General features: G+C 33.6%; 1 protein-coding gene and 1 pseudogene across 1 annotated transcript in view; one reads left to right on the top strand and one right to left on the bottom strand.

Moving 5' to 3' along the window:
• Nucleotides 1-24600, bottom strand: part of TENM3 (teneurin transmembrane protein 3) — a 3501974-nt gene that overhangs the window by 3354558 nt on the left and 122816 nt on the right. The gene's annotated exons all lie outside the window — the stretch shown is intronic.
• On the top strand, nt 5462-13078 carry LOC100016832 (dicarboxylate carrier SLC25A8-like; annotated as a pseudogene).

Raw genomic sequence — 24600 nt, 5'->3', positions numbered from 1 at the left:
ATTGTGTCCTTTTGTTGTTTCTGCTGAAGTGTTATTTATGATAGGGGACATGAGAATGGTTTTATGGATCAAAAAGAGAGAGCAATGGAGGAAAGAAAAGTGAAGTAAAAAAGAAAGAAAGGAAAAAGGAAAGTGTGAGAAAGAGGGACAAGTGAGTGAAAGGAAGAGGGATTATTGATTAATGTTAGTTAGTATTATTCTTATAATTTCTAGATGATTAATTCTATGACTATTGGGATAAGAGCCTTTTAATCTTGGTAGTTCCCCAGCTCCCATGATAAGATAATTGATACTGGAGAAAGAAATTATAGAAGAAAGGAGGGGGTAAAGAGAGGAAGAAAGGCAAAGAGGGAGGGGGAAAAGGAGAGGAGAGAGAGAGAGAGAATGAGACTGGGAAACAGAGAGACAATGAAAGAGAGAGAAACAGAAAGAGGCAAGACATTGAAGATCCCTGAGAAAAAGGGATGACCAATGAGTAATGAAAGCCTGTCTACCTATCAGTGCCTCAGAATGAGTGGATTAGCTGAAAGATTTTATACAGTCTAATGGAGCTTACAAAGACTGCCATTTAGAAATATAACATATGAGAACAGGGATAAACCTAGAGATCATCGTTTCTGACCCCTGACGTTTTTTACATTTAAGGCTCAGTAAGGTTAAATGTCTCATCCAAGATTCCACTTTCAAAGTTATAAATAGCCTCCCACACTCAAAGGATTTTTTTTTACCAACTGCTAAGTGCTTACTGATTAATTTAAATACAGTGGTCTCCTTAGCAACTACATCTAACCCAGAAACATATATAAACTTCTTTCTAATATGTGATAATGGAGTTACAAAATCTTAACTCTCTCACAATATAACTTTTTAAATAAAGAGGATTTCAACAACTACAACATACAAGTGCTCATTGTAGTTAAAACTTATGAGTGCTACTGAATTCTGTAATGGTCAATTTATTGTTAATAAGGAAAGTTGAGAGCTGATGTCTTGTTTTAGGGATTAGAAATGAGAGTTGGCTTAGATTGAAAGACAGGTTAAAGGAGCTACTTACTAAAAGAGGGGTATCATCCTCTACTGTTTTTCAGGCTTACTGTTCATCTGGGACTAGTGATGAGAGGACTAGTGACTGTAGCAAGAACATAGGATATAGGATCATTGGATGATGTGCATGGAGATAAAGTGAAATGCTTAAGGTCAAAGGTTTTAAGTACCATAGTCAGAATTTGAACCCATGCTTTCTCATTTCCATTCCAATATTCTCAACAGACTTCTGATGCTAATTGTCCTCTTCATTGCCTTTAAGAGCTGGGGTTTAAACAGAGAATCAATGACTGTCACAAAGCAATATACAATGTAAAATCATGTGTATGCTTCTCAAAAATAATGTAGAATGAGGGCTATAGTCAGACACGGCTAGAAGAACATTCAGGCACAGGTTTCTTGTGCAAAGCAGACAACAATGGTGGCACTCCAACTTCAATAATATTCATTTGCATCTAGGATCACAATATCTGATCAAAAGTTCATAAGGGACCTCATAATACATGTAATCCAAAAACCTACCCTCATTTTACAAGTGAGAAAACTTGCCGACAGAAAGAATTGCAAGACACTTGCCCAATTTGAAAACAGTAATAAGGAGTAAGGTCAGTATTAGAACCCAGGTCTCCCTGATTCCAAAACTGCACTGCATCTCCATTCCCTTCCCCAAATGCTGAGGCATTTGTAATTATGACACTCTAAACAATAATGTCTGAGAGTTACCTAATATTTAACTTTAATTAAATTTAATTTATTTGGAAAGTATTTTGCATATATTATTTCATTTTGCCCTAATAAGAATAATGTGAGGTAAGTAATTTTTTTTTAATACATGGGGAAACAGAGACTCAGAGAGATTACCTGTGGCTTTTACATAGTCATATGACTAATAAGTATTAAAGTACAAGTCTAATTACATAATGTAATCCCATTGAATTGTAAGTTCCTTGGAGTCAGGGTTATCTTTATTTTTCACATTCGTTTCCATAGCCATTAGCATAAAGTCGGGCTCATATTAGTATACAATAAATGCTTACTGAATCGAATTAAACCAAACCCAAATTTTTGTCAAGTCAAAGACTAATATGCTATGCACTGTGCCCCCTGCCTCTAATCATCTGCCTTGCTCATCTTTTTGTTCTGTTGATTATCATGTTATTTTTGAAAGGGGCTTGGCGGTCTCTTTGTTCAAATCATGGGTAGTATCAGCAATTCAGGGAAGAAGTTGTCTGGGAAACCAGTTCTATTCATATGACATGGTCATTTTCCTATACATACTGCCCACTCAGATTTCTATCCCAGGGGAAGTCTTATTCCAGTGTTTTCCCATGAATCAGAACTCTTACCCAGAGACTTAAAATTCTGTTCCTTTCAGAGAAAATATGTAGAATTGAAAAGCTAGACTCAGTGAGTCCATTTAGGAGGGGGTAGTTGTGGAGTTTCCTCTTCAAAAATAGCAGGGCATATGTTATCTTAACTATATAGCACCAGGGAAGAAAGAAATGTTCTACCAGAAACTACAGACATTTTTGAATACCTCTTTTGCAATGGACATAGAGAGATAGCCTCACACTCCATCCTTGAAATGGTACAATCTGTCCAGGCACATGCACAGAACACTTATGCAGTAACTATTTGTAAGTTGGAGAGTGCTTGTCCGTGTCTTTAAAACCCTCTCTTTCCACTAAATGACAATACCTCACAAAATCATTTCTTAAAGAATACATGAAAAATGGAACATTTGCTATCTTCATTGACAAAGCCTCACATGCCAAGTTATGAAAAAATTTTAAGAAATAGTTCAGAAGCCAGAGATATGGATGTGATGAAATGACAAACAAACTATTCAGGCACGAACAAGAAATAATGCCCAGACTTCTGAATAAGATCTCTTCTGATATACGAAGTGTTAAAGAAATGCTTGAATGCTTTAAAGACCATATGATCATTATCATATACAGGAGAAGAAGAAAACATGCTATATAAATTCACACTACTTCATTAAGAGAAAAGTACTGGTGAAATTTGGCAAGAGGAGGTACTCTGCAATGATGTTGGTGCAGTAATATGTAAAAATGTGGCCTTTATATGATAGCATACTAAGTAAATATGATTTTAATGTAGTAGAAATATCAAAGCACATGGTTAAAAGAATTGACATCTTCACATTGTCATTTTCAATCCAATATTGAATAAATATTTATTATCTATTATATGTAGAGTATACTACAGAAGGAACTAGGGAATTAAAAAAAAAATGTATAGCACATAATCCCAGCAGTATAATGAGTTCAAAACAGTATTGCCCAAGTACAGGAGAGTTCCAAAATAAAGTGCCACATGAGAATGATGGTAAGACGGGGCACTGAAAACTATTCTTTGAAAGTGTCATTGATATACAGCGCTCCATTTCACTGATTCCTAAATCTTCTACAATTGACTTTTGACATCTTCACTCAACTGAAATTGTTCTTTTCAATGATTTCTTAACTGCTAAATCTAATTATATATTTTTAATCCTTATCTTTCTTGACTTTTCTGTAGTGTTTGGCAAAACAGACTTCTCTCTCCTTCTAGATATTCTTTTCTTTCTAGATTTTTGTAACATTTCTTTCTCCTGGTTCTCATCTACCCAACTCCTCAGTCTTTTTATCTCAAACATCTTCCCTGAAATAAGCTGGACAATTCTCTATGTTGTCTCTATACTCTAAATTTGTGACTTAATTATCTTCAATGCATTCAACTATCTTCCCTATATAGATCATACTCAGATTTATATATGCAGTTCTAATTATATTCTTGAGTTTCAATCTTACAACATATACTATAACTTTTATATTGTTTCCCTTATCTTCATCCACAGTATATCCCAAGCAGAGCTCACCATCTTTTCCCCAAACCTCCTCTCATAAATATCATTATTACTCTTTTTTTTAAAACATTATTTTATTTGGTCATTTCCAAACATTATTCATTGGAAACAAAAACCATTTTCTTTTCCTCCTCCCCACCTCTCCCATAGCCGGCGCATGATTCCACTGGGTATCACATGTGTTCTTGACTCGAACCCATTTCCGTGTTGTTGGTATTTGCATTAGAGTGTTCATTTAGAGTTTCTCCTCAGTCATGTCCCCTCCACCCCTGTAGTCAAGCAGTTGCTTTTCCTTGGTGTTTTTACTCCCACAGTTTATCCTCTGCTTGTGGATAGTGTTTTTTAGATCCCTGCAGATTGTTCAGGGACATTGCATTGTCCCTAATGGAGAAGTCCATTACCATTATTACTCTTAAAGGACAAATGTCCATCCAGTAATCTAGCATCAGAACTTCAGTGACATTCTTGATATCTCACAAAGTCAGTTAGCTAATAAATATTTATTAATTGTCTAGTATGTTTTAAGAACTAAGTGTAGGAAAAACAAAAAGAGAAAAAAGCAATCAACAAATAGTATTGTCTGGATTTCCACATTCACCTTTTTTGTGACTTTCATTCTCTTCTCACAAACCCCATCTTATTTGAAGTCCTCTTTTCTCCTCTGCTGAACAATTGCAATAGCATAGCCTTCCTGTTTTTCATATCTCCCCACTCCACCCAAATATTCTCTTTCTACTTAATAACCCCCAGTGGTTCCATATTCTGATAAAATATGAATTCGTTTCAAACTTTACATAGTCTGATCTCTTTTTTATCTCTAGCCTTCTTTATATTTCTCTCCTCTAATCATTATAAAAATCCAGTCACACTGCTGTTGCTGTTCTACATATTCAATGCTCAGCCTCCTACCTGCATGCCTTTGTATCACCAATCAATGCCCAGAATGCACTCCACCCAAACCTCTGACTCTTAGAATCTTTGATTTCCTTCAAGACCCAACTCAAGCATAATCTTCTAGATTAACCCTTCTTTTTTCCTGATGCCACTAGTTGAAAGTACTCCATTTCGAAACTACCTTCTATTGATGTTGCACAGGCTTGTGCATATATTGAAATGCACATATTATTACCCTCTCCTTAAAATGTAACTTTCTTGAAGGAAAAGAAGACTAGTTTTTTTTCCCCTTTTTTGTTTGTTTTTGTTTGTTTTGTTTTCTTGGTAGCCATTTAGCTCAGTCTGTAATATAGTGGCCATTTAGTAAATGCTTGTTGATGGATTGAAAAGGAGATCAAGTAGGTCTTGAGGAAGATATAGTATTTCAGTTATGCTTTAAAGGATGAGGAATTCATTAAGCAAAGAAAGTATAGAAGGATAAGATACCGCATAAAGACGAAAGTGTCAACAAAGATTCAACTTGGAGGCAATCAGAGTTAGCTCTGGAGACAATTCAATTTTGCTAGTATAAAGTAATTGGAAATGGCATTCAATACAAGGCTAAGGAAGGTCAATTTTACTAGGGTGGTGGCAGTAGGAATTTGAGAGACAATGAGTGTAATCACTTTTGCAGAGAAAAAGGCAGAACTTGGTAACTGATTACATATGAAAGGGAATTGTGGAATTCTACATAATTAGGTGAAATTGGATCAAGAAATAAATGAAGAAAGTTCTGACGGAATATTTATTCTTCAATTTTTAAGCATCTGTATGAGTTGGTGTCCTCTATCTTTATTCAACAAATTAAACAATTAACAAACATTCATTAACTGTTCACTGTGTACATGAGAATGACTAAGTAATAAGAACACAAAGACAAAAAGACTTCCTGCCAGTCTTTTACAAAAAATAAAAGAATAAATAAAGTTTTGCTTTTAAAAAACAGTTGATAATTAAAATTTATCTTGTTAGGGCATTGTTGCTGAATTTTATTATGACTTTTAAGCTCTTTCAAGATGTTACTGGCTAAAAGAAAAAGAAATCCTCAACATATGTCAATCACATGTGTCAAACTGACTAAGAAAGGTATATTTATTTCTGCAAAGCCAAACTAACCTAGCATATTTCAAATACTACAAAATCCCCCAAATGATCTATATTGTTTTACTATGAAATTTTAATATTTTAAAATATTTGCTTTTGTAAGATTTTTTTCTAATTGGTGATATGACTCTTTTTTTGATACATGTAAGGTATGGATGAAGTCTTCAACCAAAAAAGTGGCATTTTAGTAACAGGAAAAAAATTATACAAGGAGAATTTGGTTAAAAATATATAGCATTACTAAACCTCTCCTTCCCAAACACTTATTTTTATTTTCACAGAATTATACTGAAAAGGAGGTAATATGGACACATTTAAGGAAAAAATGAATGTGTATTAGAACAAAAAAGAAATTAGTTTCAACTTAAAGATGTTTCTATATATTTTTTCAGAAGATAAAATAGTACTAAATTGATCTATTCATAAAAAATGGAAAATTGGAAATAAAATGCCCAAATGCATAAAATAAATTTCCAATATTTTAGTACAAAGTAGGAAAACCAATTTATTTTATTACCTGTGATAGTCTTTTTCTTTTTTTTATTATTGCACATTATATGGTGAGTATATCTTATGGAATATTAGGGAATTTTTTCAATTATTTATGCTCATTTTATCATTTTCTAGTGATTTTCAACATGAACAGTTTGCAAAATATTGGAGAGACAGTTTATAATTGCATTTTAAAACTATAGCATTTTCTAAATTTTCTGTGTTCCAGTAATTACAGTGGTACCAAATGGACTAGTCCTTGCAAGCAAAGATATGCTATATGACACTATTGCTATTCTCAGACTATGAGGAAATAATCAACAATATGAAATTACATGCAAGGAGTAATAATTAATTGGAGTTAATCATTAAAATAAAATATTTCTATCAAAGGATACTTATTAAGCAAAATTGTATAAATATGCATTCATTATTAGAACGATACTCTTATTATATGTTGATTTGAAATCACTTGATTGTTTTAAGTTATAAATAAAAGTAGACTGAATATTTAAGTAAAATCATCATCAGCTGCTGGTAGAAAAATGCTATACGATATTGGAGCTAATGAATTTAATATAATGAATATAAAAAAGAAAGATTAACTTTTAACAAGACACAATGTTAATTGAATAGACACCATTTTTATGGATTATTGTATTGCTGAGAGTAGCTAAGTATTTCACAGTTGATCATAATAAAATATTTTTGTTACTATGTACAATATTTTCCTGATTCTACTTATTTCACTCTGCATCAGTTTGTGTATGTCTTTCCTGTTGTTTTAATCATCCTGCTTATTATTTCTTATACCACAATAGTATTCCATCACCAACATATATCACAATTTGTTCAGGTATTCCTCAATTGATGGAGATCTCCTCGAGTTCCAATTCTTAGCCACCACAAAAAGAGCTGCTACAAATATTTTTGTACAAGAAGGAGGTCTTTACCTCTTTTTTAATGATCTCTTTGGTAAGCAGACCCAGTAATGGTATTAAGGGATCAAATTAAATGCAAAGTTTCATATATCTTTGGGCATAGTTCCAAATAGTCCTTCAGAGTAGTCAGAAAAGTTCACAAGTTCACCAAAAATGTATTTGTGTCTCAATTTTGCTACATATCCAAAATTTATCATTTTATTTTACTGTGATATTGGGCAATTTGATAGGAGCGAATAGGTTCCTCAGAGATGTTTTAATTTGCATTTCTTTAATCAGGAGGGATTTAGAACTTTTTTCATGATTTCTTCATCTGAAAGGAAGGTAAGAGTTTTGTTTTTTTTAAATAATAAATATGGACAACAATTACATATGAAGCACATTCATGAGTGACTGGAAGTGTGAACAGATCATACATGGGGCACATAGGAGGAGGGTCACATGCATCAAGAGTACAAGCTAAAGTAGGAGACAATTATATCTCTGACATTGAAGAATTGATTTTATAAACTTATGATGTCATTTTTCTGATCTTTGATGGTCCAGATCTTATTATCATTTTTCTGCTGATGCCAGTGGCATATATTTTGCTTCAGAAACTCTCTTTTTCTCCCCATTGCCAGTCATCATTCTACTCTAGTGTTATTTAAATATCTTTATATTTTCAAGATATTTATTCCTTTGAGGTAGGAAAGACTATGAAGTTTTTCTAAGGGATAACTATAATACTTCATTGAAGATTTTCAACAAATGGTTCTAAGATAATTATAGATTTAGAGCTTGAAAAAAAATCTTAATGTTCATCAATCCAAAATCTTCATTTTACATATGAAGACACAGTCTTAGCAAGGTGGGGAAACAAGGCAGAGACAAGTGATATGGGAAACTCAGATTAAAATCCAGGTCTTGGGACTTTAAATCCAATGTATTTTCCATTGCATGATGTTTCTTTCTTCTTTCCCTGTAATATGTATGAGGATGAAAGAATTTAAAGAGATGTATTACATGTATTCCATGTGCTATGTATGGTAATGGCTGGGGAGAAAAAACCAAAAATCCTATACAACTTTTGATCTCACTGAACTTTTATTCTAAAACAGGGAGATAATTCATTAAAGAAAGGTAAGCTAAAGGGCTGATGAAAATGTCTGCAAATCCTAAGAGATGCAATAGTTATGTGAATTACAAATCTCAAAGATCCTCATTTTACTTAAGCATTAAAGATGAAAATGTCAGGGTACTCCAGGGCATAGATCTGAGTAAATATTATGAAAAAAGAAAATAAAAAGGAAATTGGAATGAATAATGGGGGATTCTGACTATAAAGAAAAAGAAAGAAAAAAGAAAAATCAGTAATAACAATAATTTTAAAATGCTATATGTTCTATTTTCCCTTCTCTGATCAGAAGAAAAGGAGTTGTTTACTTCAACTGCATTCACAACAATAAGAAAGAAACAGAGGTAACACTTCACAGGTATCAGATTGGTTAACATGACAGAAAAGGAAAATTACAAATATTAAAAGGGGTTGTGGAAAAATTAGGATACTTATGCATTGATAGTGGAGTTGTAAACTAGTCCAACCATTCTGGAGAACAATTTGGAACTATGCCAAAGAAGCAATAAAACTATGCATAGTCATTGACCCACAAATATCACCACTAGGTGTGTACTGCATATAAATCAAAGAAAAGGGGGAAAGGACCTATATTTACAGCAGCTCATTTTTTGCTGACAAAATAATTGGCAGCAAAAAAAAAGTAGATGCCCACACATTAGGGAATGGCTGAACAAGTTGTGGTATATGGGTTTATGATTGAGAATGAATACTATTGTGTTATAAGAAATGACAATCAGGATGGTTTCAGAGAAACTGAGAAGACTTACATGAATTGTTGCAAAGTTAAATGAGAAGAATAAGAAGAGTATTGTACACAGTAATTGCAGTATTATAAAGATGATCAACTGTGAAAGATATAGCTATGCACATCATGAAATGACCGAGGACAATTCCAAAGAATCCATAATGAAAAATGTTATCTACCTGCAGAGACCACTGATGAACTCAGTGTACAGATAGAAGTAAACTTTTTCACTTTTTAATGTATTTTCCTTTAAAAAAATTCTGACCTGCCTAATATATAAATGTACTTTGTATGAATTCACATATATAATTAATATCATACTTCTTGCCTTCTCCATTACTGCAGATTGGGAGGCATGTTAGGGAAAATTTGAAACTCAAAAATTAATGTTAAAAAAAAAGAAATGAGAAAAAAGAAGTAAAAATAAGGGGAAAGTTGAAGGACTAATGTGTTCTTCTTGCCCAGAAATCATAGTTGTGTTTTAGGGATATCCCAAGCTAGACTATGAGGGAAGGGAATGGAAGGGAAATGCTAAGGGCTTTTCTTGATACTCAAATATGCCAAATTGCATCTTTATCAAAAGTTTTGCTTAAAATTTAAGAAAACTATATCTATAGGATTTCTGAACTCTTACTGAAACCATGATAGCATTTTGGAATCACCACTTTCTTTGCCAGATGTTCAATAACTATTTCATGTAAAATTTTCAAAACCAAAACTAACTTTCAAAAATAACACAGAGTGGCTCAACATTCATATCTGCTTATTCATTTGCTTATAATGTTGTCATTTTCAGGTATGTCTGACTCTCTGTGACCACTTTTGGGGTTTTCTTGGTAAACATTGGAGTGATTTGCCATTTCTTCCTCTAGTACACTTTAGAGATGAAGAAACTAAGGTAAAATAGGATGAAGTGACTTACCCAGGGTTACATAGTAAGTATCTAAGGCCAGATTTGAACCCAAGTCTTCTTGCCTGCAGGTTGAATATATTCAATCCACTATCAATTATCTATCAGATAAAAGAAAAGGAAAAAAATGGAAGCTTAACCCTGACCCTATAAATTTGCAAGGCCCTCTAATTAGAAGTCAGAAGCTTGGTGAGAGTTGAAAGGTATTTTCCTCACTCCAAGACAAATAATGATAGATAACATTGTACAGTGTATAGAAACATTACCTTAGAGCCAAGAACAACTGACTTCAAAGTGTATACTTGAAAAATATTGTTTGAAACTAAACAGTTTGCCTAGTCACTTAGAGCTCCAGGCAACTTACTAACACTCTCTAAAGAGTTTTTAATTAGAAATTGTTTTAATTGATGAAATCACAGATCTAGACAAGAAAAATAATAACAAGAATAATCCATAAATAGTAGCCAGGCCTTGGGGAATAGTCACTGAGGCAAAAGAAAAGTAGTAGTTCAGAAGACACAATTAACCTAGAAGGTGGTCTGAGTTTACTTATGGGACAAACAGGGCAGATAAACAAAAAGATGTAAAAACTTTGATACTAGGCAGAAGCTGCATAACTCTAATTCATCAAAATATCACCAAATAACAGGGCAAAAAAGGAAAGAACGAAGCTGATGATATTTGCTTTTACCTCCACAAAGAAACTGGATCTTAGCCCAGTAGAAGAAGTACTCCATTAAATAATGTCACTAGCAGATTCAAAATTAGAAATGGGTTCCAATTGAGATGGAACTTCAAAAGCTTAAGTTGTTCTAGTAACATGGAAATAGAAGAAAGAATATAATTTCATGTAAAGAGTAACATTTTCTTCATTATTTGCATTTCTCTAATTAAATATCCTTTGTTTTAATTAATATGTATAGTAATATATTTTAGCAAAAAGAGAAAAATTGGCTGACAGTTCATGAGAACATTCTTAAGATTGGTTGTTTGATTGTCCTTCATTCTCAAAAAAAAACAAAAACCCAAAATGACATTACTAATGATGCCACACATAAATTGAATATAAGTGAGGCATATTGGCACAGTCATCATGCTCACTTTCTTATCCAAAATGATTGAAGTTCAGTGGCAAGTCAAAAGTCAAGAAGACTGGTGATGACTGACTATTTATTTGATGATTTTTACTTCTTCAAAATCTAATCAAGTTCTAAATATTCCAAGCCATTCACTTCCATTGGTTTTATGGCAATTGGAACAGACTTTCTCATCAATAATATTTCTGTTTGTGGTCTTCATGGTAGACTAGTACCTCTGGTGTGAGAGCTGAATCCTTTTCAGAGCTTCATTCCTCCTTTGGTATCCAACTGCCATCCAGCTTTCTCCTGTGGCTCCAAGAAGCTGTTGCATGCACAATGGCCTCACCCCAATAAAATTGTCTTGGAATACAGGCTATATTAAATTGAGGGTAAGCAATAGGGTTTAGATTTGAATACAGGTCCTTTTGGCTCCAGGACCAGTATTCTATCTACTGAAAAACATAAATGTCTTTTGTAATATTAAACATACTCTTCTACCATTTTTCCATAATATTTTATAGAGGAGTGTTTATCTCCATTCACTGTTGTCTCAAGTATCAACCATCTCTACTTAGCAAGAATATCAAATGTTTGTCAACTAAGGCAGTTTTCTAAACTCCTTTGGTCTCACTAAGGAAAATAGTTTATATCAGTTAAATTCCTTAAGCAATAGCTATATTTAACTTCAGTGTCTATTGCTTTATCCATTTCCCATTTGAGAGGAGTTGAAAGCTCATTTAAATGTATCACATTTATTACTAGACTTGAGAAAAAAAGTTCTATATTACTATTTAATAGGGAAATGCAATTTAAGGCAATTTAGAGGTACCATCTCCCATATATCACACTGACTAACATGACTGAAAAAAGTGGAAAATACTGGAGGAAATGTAGAAAAATTAGTACATGAATTTACTGTGGATGGAGTTGTACAAACTATTCCTATGATTCTGGAGAACAATTTGGAACTCCGCCTTAAGAGCTCTAACACAGTGCAATATCATCATTGATCATCATACAATATTGTTCTTACTATGCACAGTCCTCTCCTGAATCAGCTGAATTTCACTCTGCATCAGTTCATGTAGGTCTTTCTGGCTCTTTCTGAAATCATCCTGCTCATCATTTCTTATAGGACAATAGTATTCCATCATCATCATATGCCACAATTTGTTCAGCCATTCTCCAATTTATGGTCATCCTTTAAATGTATAGTTCTTTGCTACTGTAGAAAGAGTTGCTATAAATATTTTTTAGAAGTAGGTTTTTTCCTTTTAAAAAAATTGTTATACAGACCTAGTTATACAGACCTATACAGGCTATACCACAGGGGCACTGGCAGTAGGTGTAGCCCAACCCACAGATATGGTGAAGGTCCATTTCCAAGCCCAGGCTTGGGCAGGTGGCAGCCGGAGACACCAGGGCATGGTGGATGCCTATAAGACTATTGCCGGAGAGGAGGGGTTTAGGGGCCTATGGAAAGGAACTTTGCCCTATGTCACCCGCAATGCTATTGTCAACTGTGCTGAACTGGTGACCTGTGACCTCATCAAAGATTCCCTCCTGATCTCATGACTGATGACCTTCCATGCCATTTCACTTCAGTCTTTGGGGCCGGTTTGTGCACCACCATCATTGCCTCCCCCATGGATGTGATCAAGACTAGATACATGAACTCTGCCTCGGACCAGTATACTAGTGCTGGCCACTGTGCTCTCACCATGCTTCTGAAGGAGGGGCCCCAAGCCTTCTGCAAAGGGTTCATGCCTTCCTTCCTCTGCTTGGGCTCCTGGAATGTAGTGATATTTGTCACCTATAAGCAACTGAAACAGGCTTGATGGCAGATTGAGCTTCCCGGGAAGTGCCTTTCTGAGCCCTCTCCTGCCAGCTTTCTGACTTGTTCCCCCACCTTCCTTTTGAGTACAGGCGCCCTCACCCCATTCCACCCTATGTTTTTCCCTTTTCCTCTCCTCCCTTCCTCCACCCCTTGCCCACTTAATAATTGGTCCCATTTAATTCCTTCTCCAGCCCCCATTCTCTGCCATTGCAGCTTTACCCAGTTCTCAAGCTCCTTATGTCCAATAAAGCTAGACCAGAACCCCCCCCCCCAAAAAAAAAACCCTGAATTCAGTATTACTGAATCGAAAGGTATGAACAGTTTTATAGTCTTTTGGGTGAAGTTTGTAATTGCCATCCAGAATGGTTTGATAAGTTCGCAATTCTACCAAAAATGCATTAATTTCTCTATTTTGTCACATCCCCTCCAACATTCAGCATTTTCCATTACTATCAAATTGGCCAATCTGATAAGCATGAAATGGTAACTCAGAATTGTTTTAATTTGCATTTTTCTAATCAAGAGTAAGTTCAGCAAAAATGTAACTGTCCTTCCCTCTAGACCCAGACCACATTTTGCTTTACAACAAGAGGACCACCTAAATGCAGGGTCCCAAATGCCAGTGAGTTTGAGCAGTAGAAAGGAACTAAGGCATGAATATGCTTCTTTAAACAACAGATTGTTTCAAATTGGCCACATGAACCTTTGCTCTCCTTTCTTTTGAAAAAAAAAATTACTTTCATTAAACTGTAAGTAGCACAACTCCCACATACAAAATACCAAAGACCACCAAGAGGCATTAAGGAAAGTGATACTAAGAGGATACCACATTAGATCATCTGGGGGGAAAAGAAGCCCCCAAAATTTGAAATTATTTCCCTTGTTTTGATAAATGATGCTGATTTAACCAGGAACTTTATGCTCACCATCTTCCCTTTTTTTATTTTTTTTCCCTAAGTATAAATTGAAGCATATTTTGTCAACTTATTTTTGTCTTTTTTTTAAGTTATATTTTATTTGATCATTTCCAAGCATTATTCATTAAAGATATAGACCATTTTCTTTTCCTCCACCCTACCCCCCACCCCCCATAGCCGACGCGCAAATCCACTGGGCATTACATGTTTTCTTGATTTGAACCCATTGTCATGTTGATAATATTTGCATTAGAGTGTTCATTTAGAGTCTCTCCTCTGTCATGTCCCCTCAACCGCTGTATTCAGGCAGTTGCTTTTTCTCAGTGTTTCCACTCCCATAGTTTATCCTTTGCTTATGAATAGTGTTTTTTTCTCCTAGATCCCTGCAAATTGTTCAGGGACATTACACCGCCACTAATGGAGAAGTCCATTACATTCGATTATACCACAGTGTATTAGTCTCTGTGTACAATGTTCTCCTGGTTCTGCTCCTCTCACTCTGCATCACTTCCTGGAGGTTGTTCCAGTCCCCATGGAACTCCTCCACTTTATTATTCATTTTAGCACAATAGTATTCCATCACTAACATATAACACAATTTGCTCAGCCATTCCCCAATTGATGGGCATCCCCTCGTTTTCCAGTTTTTGGCCACCACAAAGAACACAGCTATGAATATTTTTGTACAAGTCTTTTTGTCCATTATCTCTTTGGGGTACAGACCCAGCAGTGCTATGGCTGGATCAAAGGGTAGATATTCTTTTGTTGCCCTTTGGGCATAGTTCCAAATTGCCCTCCAGAATTGTTGGATCAGTTCACAACTCCACCAGCAATGAATTAATGTCCCTACTTTGCCACATCCCCTCCAGCATTCATTACTTTCCTTTGCTGCTATGTTAGCCAATCTGCTAGGTGTGAGGTGATACCTCAGAGTTGTTTTAATTTGCATCTCTCTGATTATAAGAGATTTAGAACACTTCTTCATGTGCTTATTGATAGTTTTGATTTCTTTATCTGAGAACTGCCTATCCTTTTTGTCTTTTTTAATAAACATGGTTAATACTGAAATGATTTCACATAGTTGTTCTTTTTGTTCAGTAGTTTTCTGACTCTTTATGATCATACTTTGGGTTTTCTTGGCAAAGATATTAGAGTGGTTTACCATTTCCTTCTCCCATTCATTTTACAGATGAAGAACTGAGGTAAAAAAAAAGTTAAATGACTTTTCCAGAGTCACACAGCTAGTAAATATCTGAGGCCATATTTGAACTCAGTAAGATGGGTCTTCCTGACTTGACTTCAGGTTCTAAAAGGAACTCAACTCATCCTCTTCTTTGAGGATGTTTATATATATATGAAAATATATATACATATATCATTTAAATATTTTGAAAAATGTAAATGAAGTTCAATTTGTGCTTTTACACATTTTTAATCCATTTTTACTTATATTTTTTGTGGTGTAATAATGGAGAGAGAAAAAAGGAACCATTGGGGGAAAATGGAAGTTGAGAGCTTTGCAGTGTATGAAGCTGGAAAGGCAGTTGGTAACTGAACAAGGACTTCTCAGAAATTCTCCAGAGGAGAGGGGTCTTGTGTGCGGAGTCAAAGAAGGGAGTGGAAAGAAGGGCTGTTTCTCTGGGCCATTTTCAAGACACCTGAGGAGATTTCTGAACCTAATAGAAATCTTAACATCATGGGTTCCTGTTTAAAACATCGCTGGTTCCTCTCAAGAAAACTTAATTTTTCTGAAGACTTTCATTCCATAAACTATTGAGGTACTGGACTCCAGTCAGTAAGCAGTACTCTCCCCTTTTTCTACCTCTCCCCTGCCTACAAGAAAACCTTTTACTTCAGTAATTATATTATTTAGAAAAAGACTTAGGATGACCTACAATCCCTCTCACCTCTTCCCCTTTATTACAATCAACAATTAAATCAAGCAAGCAGTCAGATAGTAAATTCAATCTTGTTTATTTAACACCTAGCAGTAAGCCCATTGGAAGACTCCATATTGTTGCCAGTTTTCAAGAAGACATGAGGGGGAGACTTGTGAGCACCCCAAAGCAGCACATATCTGGATTGAGGTCCCATATACTTCTCCTTGTTGAGAAGATTTCTCCACCTCTCTTGAGGGCCAGCATGGGCACCAAGGGAGATTTCCATTTTGTCTCCCTCAAGTAATCCAGGGACTCTGGGAGGGGGTAGTGAGGAAGCCATTTCATCAACCCTTTCCTCATTGCCTTAAACCCTTATTTCTTAATCTAAGGAGTATGAGTCCCCCAAAATTACAGTGGTAATGGTAGTTACTAAATTTATATTTTTAAAAATCACATATTTTGGGGAAAATGTAAAGTTGTAACTAATTAAATCAAATGCCAGATATATTTCTAATTTTTATTATTCAAGTTCAGAATTAATGTTGATCATTGGCTTTACAAGTCTGACTAGACAGAGATTATTGGTTCAAAATTACTCCTTCAACAAAAAATGAAATTTTCTGTTTGCTAAAATGTAATTGGCTAAATTATGGAAACACAGAATAGTATACATGCCAGACCTTTGGGAAGGGAAAGATTTTAAAACCAAGCATGACTTAGAAAGAGCCACAAAATGTAAAATAAATAATTCTGACTACATCAAATTAAAAAGTTTTTGTACAAACAAAACCAATGTAACTAAAATCCGAAGGGAAGCAACAAATTGGGAAACAATCTCCATAAAAATAACCTCTGACAAAAGGTCTAATTACTCAAATTTACAAAGAGCTAAGCCAATTGTACAAGAAAATCAAGCCATTCTCCAATTGATAAATGGGCAAGGGACATGAATAGGCAGTTTTCAGATAAAGAAATCAAAACTATTAATAAGCACATGAAAAAGTGTTCTAAATCTGATAATCAGAGAGATGCACATCAAAACAACTCTGAGGTATCACCTCACACCTAGCAGATTGGCTAACATGACAGCAAAGAAAAGTAATGAATGCTGGAGGGGATGTGGCAAAGTAGGGACATTAATGCATTGCTGGTGGAGTTGTGAATTGATCCAACCTTTCTGGAGGGCAATTTGGAACTATGCCCAAAGGGCGATAAAAGACTGTCTGCCCTTTGATCCAGTCATAGCACTGCTGAGTTTGTTCCCCAAAGACATAATAAGGAAAAAGACTTGTACAAGAATATTCATAGCTGTGTTCTCTGTGGGTGGCAAAAAATTGGAAAATGAGGGGATGCCCTCCAATTGGGGAATGGATGAACAAATTGTGGTATATGTTGGTAATGGAACACTATTGTGCTAAAAGGAATAATAAAGTGGAGGAATTCCATGGGGACTGGAACAACCTCCAGGAAGTGATGCAGAGCAAAAGGAGCAGAACCAGGAGAACATTGTACACAGAGACTGATACACTGTGGTACAACCGAATGTAATGGACTTCTCCATTAGTGTCAATGCAATGTCCCTGAACAATCTGCAGGGATCTATGAGAAAGAACACTATCCACAAGCAGAGGACAAATTGTAGGAGTAAAAACACAAAGGAAAGGCAACTGCTTGACTACAGGGGCCAAGGGGATATGATTGGGGATGTAGACTCTATAGGAACATCCTAGTGCAAATACCAACAACATGGAAATGGGTTCGGTTCAACGACACATGTGATGCCCAGAGAAATCACGCGTCAGCTATGGGAGGAGTATTGGGGGAGGGAGGAAAAGAAAAGGATTTTTGTACCAATGAATAATGTTTGAAATTGACCAAATGAAAATGTTTAAGAAATAAAATGTAATTGCCTTAGTTTTTAAATATTATTTATTCCTTGTAATGTTCATCATCTCATAGCTTACTTCTATATTTACTTTTTATTCCTGTAATATTTACCTCTAAAAGCTAAACATTGTTTTGGAATTTGTAAAGTTAAACAATTCCCTTATCATCAGATGTTTACTAATATAGAAATTCAATAGATTTATTCTCTTGCTTGGAAATTCTATAGGTAATATGTGGAAATATGTACTCTTTTCTTTCAAGTAACATGCTTACTGAAATTTCAAATTTATTAACTTTTGAAGTTGGCATTACCTATGCATTAACCTTCACAGATGATACTATTTAGGGAATATTCTTTATTTGCTAGAAGGCTAGATTCCAGGATCGAGGAACTTAGATGATCAGCCCCTCCTCATGCCAAATCCTTTTCCCTAGAGAAACTAAAGTTTAAAGACCTTGTCCATGATGATCCCTCTCAAGCTATATGGAAATGCGTAGAATCATAGGATTAGGGTATTTTTAAAATAACAAAACAACTCTAGGATGTAGGAGCTATGCTAACATGGAAGTTCAAGAAAAAATAGGAAAAGTAAAACAAGGCAAAACTGCTAACTCCTAACCATCAAAGAAAAATGTGAATTTGTCTCATGCTCCAAAAGAATTTCTGAAAAAGAAGAAAAAGAAATTTAAAAATTATATAAGAAAGGAAGAGAAAAATGAACATTGACATATGGTGAAAGGCAACAGTTTTTTGATGAAGTAAATCAAAGCTCTTTATTGTCATACAGAAATGCTCTAAATCACTATTGATTAGAAAATTATGAATTAAAACAACTCTAAAATACCATATAACATATTTTGGCTAATATGACAGAACAAAGAAATATTAGAAGGGATGTGGGAAAACAGAGACACTAATAAACTGCTGATGGATTTGTGAACCACTTTGACCCTTGTAAAGAGCAATTTGGAACTATTCCCAAAGTGCTATAAAACCATGAATAACCTTTGACCCATAAATATGACATCTAGTTCAGTATACCAAAGAGATTTTTAAAAAAAGAAAAGAAAAAGGAATTATATGTACAAAAATATTTACAGCAGCTCTTTTTGTAGTGACAAAGAATTAAAAGTTAAGGGAATTCCCATCAATTGAGGATTGCTGAAAAAGTTGTAATGTATGATTTTGATGAAATAATAATGTGCTATAAGAAATAACAAGCAGAGCATTCTAAGAAGAAAAACCTGGGAAGAGACATATGCACTAATATAAAGTGGAATGAGCAGAACCAGGAGAACATTGTAGAGAGTAACAGCAAGCTAGTACAATTACCAACTAAAATCAATATAGTACAATTATCAACTGTAAATGACAATTATTCTCTACAATGTAGATACAATACATTTTTTAGATATGAGTTCTCCATTTATTTTATTTTATTTTATTTTTTATTTAAGTATTTTTTCCCATGGTTACATGATTCATGTTCTTTCCCTCCTCTTTACCAAACTTCCAAACCCCCAGAGTCGACAAGCAATTCCACTGGATTATACATATACTATCATTCAATACCTGTTTCCATATTATTCATTTTTGTAATACAGTAATCTTTTAAAAACCAAAACACCACATCCTGTATCCATATAAACAATTGATAAATCAAATATTTACCTTTTGTATTTCTATCCCAAGAGTTCTTTCTCTCAATATGAATAGCATTCTTTCTCATAAGTCCCTTGGGATTATCCTGGATCATTGTATTGCTATGAGTAGCAAAGTCTTTTACATTTGATCATCCCATAATGTTTCAGTTTCTTTGTACAATGTTCTCTTGGTTCTGCTCATTTCACTCAGTATCAATTTATAGAGGTCTTTACAGATGGTATGGAAATCAAGCAGCTTATTTTCCCTTATTGCATAATAGTATTCCACCATCATCATATTTCATAATTTATTCAGACATTTCCCAATGAAATGGAGGGACACTCCCTCATTCTCCAATTTTTTACCACCACAAAGAGTGCAACTATGAATATTTTTGTACAAGTTTTTTTTTTATTATTATCTTTTTTGGGTACAAACCTAGTAATGGATACAACCCATCTCCAGAGAAAGAACTGATGGAGTCTCAATGTAGAATGAACTGTTTTAAACTGTCTTTATTTTTCTTGTTTTTTTGTTCTTAAAGTCTATTTTCTTTTATGGTGTGACTAATAGGGTGACATTTTTTATGTGACTGCACATGTATAACACACAAAATTACTTGTTCTCTCAAAGAGGTGGGAAGGAATAAAGAAGGAAGGAGAGAATATATTACTCAAAAAGTTTTAGAAATTATTGTTAAAAATTATTTTACAAAAAGGTCATAAAATAATTTCCTAAAAAAGATATCAAGACCAAATAATTTTAAAAGTGAATTTTACCAAACATCTCAATATTAACTATTCAATTTTTAAAAAATTGTATTTTAAATTAATTATTTGAAATATTAGGTAAAGGAGTCCCATTAAACTCCTTTTAGGAAACAAATATTTTGCTGATATATAAGTCAGAAAGAAATAAAACAAAGGAAATCATAGATCACTTTCATTAATGAATATGAATATATATGTGCAAAACCCTAAATAAACTGAGGGCTAAGAGATAATAATATATCACAAAGATTATAATCTTTTAATTGTGATTTAATTTATTATATATCAATTAAATATAATAAACAATAATTTAAATAATAAAATTAATAATTTAAAATAATTGTGACCAAAAAGGATTTATATCAGAAATGCCAGTATACTCTAATATGAGGCAAAATAACAACATAATTGATTATAACAAAATAACAAGAAAATTCATAATTATATCAATAGATGCTGAAAAAATCTTTTGACAAAATGCAATATTTTTTCCAATTAAAGGCACTGAAGCAGGTATATATATATAGTTTTTCCCCTTAAAATGATAAGAAATATCTACCTAAAACCATGAGCAAGCATTCTCTGTTATAGGCATGAGCTAGAAGTCTTCCCAAGAAGATCTAAAGTGAATTAAAGATGCCCATTATCATGAATAATATTTAATACTGTGTTAGAAATGCTTGCAATAGCAATAAGATAAGAAAAATAAATTGAAGGAATCAGAGTGGGCAAAGAGGTAAAAAAAGCTATCTCTTTTTACAAACAAAAGGATAGTATAAGAGAAAAACCTTAGACTCAACTGAAAGTGTAGTTGAAAGTAACACTAATTTTACCTAACAAGCAGGGTATGAAAGAAACCCTCACAAATCATTAGCATTTCTACATATCACTAAGAAAATATATATCTCTTAAAAAAAGAGATAGAAAGAGATACACCATTTAAGATAACCACTGACAGGATAAAATACCTGAGTGTATACCTACTGAAACAAACCTGGAACTATATGAAGATAATTATAAAATATTTTTTAACAAATATTCAGGGGTTTTTTTAAACCCTTATCTTCCATCTTGGAATCAATACTGTGTATTGGTTCCAAGGCAAAAAAATGGTAAGAGCTTGGCAATAGGGGTTAAGTGACTTGCCCAGGGTCACACAGCTGGGAAGTGTCTGAGGCCAGATTTGAACCTAAGATCTCTTGTCTCTAGGCCTGGCTCTCAATCCACTGAGCTACCCAGCTGCCCCCTAAAGTAAGATTTTAAAGAACTGGAAAAAATGTTATTTGATCATGGGTGGGCAAAGCAAATATAGTTAAAATTACAATGCTACCAAAACTAATGTATTCACTACTATCTCAATTATTACCAAAAAATTATTTTATTGAGCTAGAAAAAGTGATAAGAAAATTCATTTGGCACATTGTGGTATATGATTGTGATGAAAAACTACTGAAACATAAGAAATTATGAGCATGTTAATTTCATAAAAAAGGAAAGAACTTCATAAAATTCTGAAAAATGAAATGAATAGAACCAAGATCAAATTATATACACCTACAGAATTAATGTTTGAAGTATAACTTCTGGAATTAGATGACCATCTCCAAAGAAAAACATGATGAATTAAAACATGAAGATCATATTTGTCAAAAATATATTTTCCAGCACTTTCAAAAATATCTTTTCTAGTGCAGGGAAGGGAGGTAGGGAAGAAGATACTTGCACATTTTAATATAACCAACATACTGATTAAAAATTACTTCATTTGGAAAATATTAAATTAAAGAAGAAAGTGGGAGAGAATAAGTAGAAAAGCTGGAATATAAAAAAGAGAAAATGAACAAGCATATCAACTGATTAAAAATGTAACATGCTTGTACTGTGAGTCACTAGTTTTGCTCCAAGGACTATGATTTTAACACCAATATTCTTAAGGAACACAATATGTGGGCGATTTATTTATAAAGTGTCTCCCTGATTTAGGTTGACTATCCCCAATGGATAGTGAAAAGTTTCATGGTAAACTTAGACAAGATTGTGACTCCTTACGAATGAGGCACAGCATAACAGGATTGCTGTAAATAATATCTTCAAGGAAATGTGTGCTTGTAATAAATAATTTCTACTAGCACAGAGCTAGAGTCTATAGTCAATAAAGGAGGTATGAGGGGAAAAGAATGAACATTTACATTGTGCTTATTATGTTCCAGGTACTGTGCTAAATTCTTTACAAATATTTTCTCATTTTAGAAGGATGTGCTATGTACATCATTGATAGATATATGGATATCAAGAGAAAGTGAGGAGACACCCATTATATTGGAAAGATTATCTGTGGCAAATATATGGATGTGTGGCATATGATGGACAAGATTGGATGGATGTTGATTTTTAGTGGTAATAAGAGTACTCACATTAGCAAATGGTTTTAGTAAGCCCTCCATATATATATTTGTTGAACTAAATTGAATTTTATATTCACAATGGATTAGCAAAATAGTCATTCTTCCTTTGTTTATACAAAATAATTAAGAACTCATTTCTGTAGGAGAAATTATGGAAAAATCTGGAATAAAGATATATCATTCCAATTTAGAATCTGTGATAAAGAAGGAAAGAAGCATATATTCTAACATGAGTCTCAGGTTTTTGGATAACAGATTTTAAAGTGATCACAGAAGGGAAAATTGAATTCAATATACTCATATTCTATAGCAGAATTCAGCTGAGGAGGGATAAAATGTTCTCAGGAACAAAATTCTGAAGGCACAAAATTGCATAAAACAAAAAAGTTGAGTAATGGAAATAAATAATTGTGTAGATTCCCAAGGATCCATTGATTTAGATTTTTAAAAGGCATACAATGAATATGAAAACAGGGACAAGGAATACAGGATACATAGAGCCATGTGGCATGACTCCCTAATAGTTTCAGGCATGATGAAAAACAAAATGAGCTAATGTGAGTACAGTTATATACTATATGTATTTTTTGTTTCTTACAGATGCATTAGGGAAAAAATGGGTCTGTGATTCCTGGTGAATATAATGATAATCAACAACGAGAGAAGGTGAAGTTGCTCATTTCCTTTTTTTTTATATTTTCTCAGCTAAGGATTGTAATCTTTGGAACAGAAAGGTGAGAACTAAAAATGGTGATAGGGAGTTTAAATGTCAATTAAAGACAGACTTTTGTAACATAGCATTTGAGTCCATGATAAGTTTAAATCACAAAAACGAGATGAACTACAGCTAAGAATACATGAAGATCTAGAAGAAATGCTTCCTAAGCGATAACAAGTATTCTTTTAAGATTGTGAAGAATGTGACAAATATTTCTCTACTGGAAAAGGCCAAGGATTATTTCTTTCTTTAATGTAGAAAGATAACATACTCTACAAACTATACCAATTGCACATGACTTCAATTGAGAGCTTTATTAAAATGTTTACTGAACATCTTGAAAGAGATAGTTAATGGCGAGAGAAAAAAGACATTGATGATCACATAAAACTTTCATGAGCTTCTAAAAAGAAGAAAAAAATACATATATATATATATGTTGCTTAAATTATTCCCATTCCTTTGTTAGGCAAGGTTATTTGACTGAAAGGTAAAGTATATTATGGAAAGAGTGCAGGTCTCAGAGTGTAAGATTTGTTTTCAAGTACCATGTCTATCAACTACTAACTATCTGATGATGGACCATTGATTTAATCAATGAATGCCCATGACTGCTCTAATGCTATACATGATATAAATTGCATATGTGCATAAGAGAGGCAGTTTCCACAAAGTAAGTTATAAAAATTGATGAAATTCCAGATCTGGATAAAGAACAAAATAAAAAACAAAACAAGAAGAAGAACAATAGAACAGACATCTATTGGGGGGTAATTCCATTCCCTTATTTTACCTAATTCTTAGCAAAGTGTTTGGCAAGTTTCTGATGTCATTTCTGTGAACATAGTAGTAAAAACAAACAAAAAAAACATAACAGATATCTATGCAGCTAGGGTCCATTAAAATTGATTGAATATATGAAACCAACATGTAGTCATGTGTGGTTCAATATGAACTAGGAAGAACTTCTTTAACAGAGTTCTCTATAAATTTATATTGACTCCATTCAATTAAATAGTTTTTATAATATATATTATTTACAAAATATATAATAATAACATAATAATTACCACATTTGCCGATGATATATATTTGAGAGATATATCGTAATATATGTGAGTCAAGATTTATAAAGTATTTCAAAAGTCTAAAACACTGAGTCAAATCAGAAAAGATTAAACTTCTTTGGCATATAGAGGTTTTTAAAGAAATTTAACTAAAAGTGGTGCAAATCATCAGTTCATCAAAAAGGGAACTGGGAATTATAGCTGAATGTAAGGTCAAAACAAGTAAACACCATG

Source organism: Monodelphis domestica, chromosome 6 (genome assembly GCF_027887165.1).
Source record: "Monodelphis domestica isolate mMonDom1 chromosome 6, mMonDom1.pri, whole genome shotgun sequence".
Taxonomy (NCBI): Eukaryota; Metazoa; Chordata; class Mammalia; order Didelphimorphia; family Didelphidae; genus Monodelphis; species Monodelphis domestica.
The sequence above is the reverse complement of the archived record's forward strand: the minus strand, read 5'-3'. Positions and strand labels throughout refer to the sequence as shown.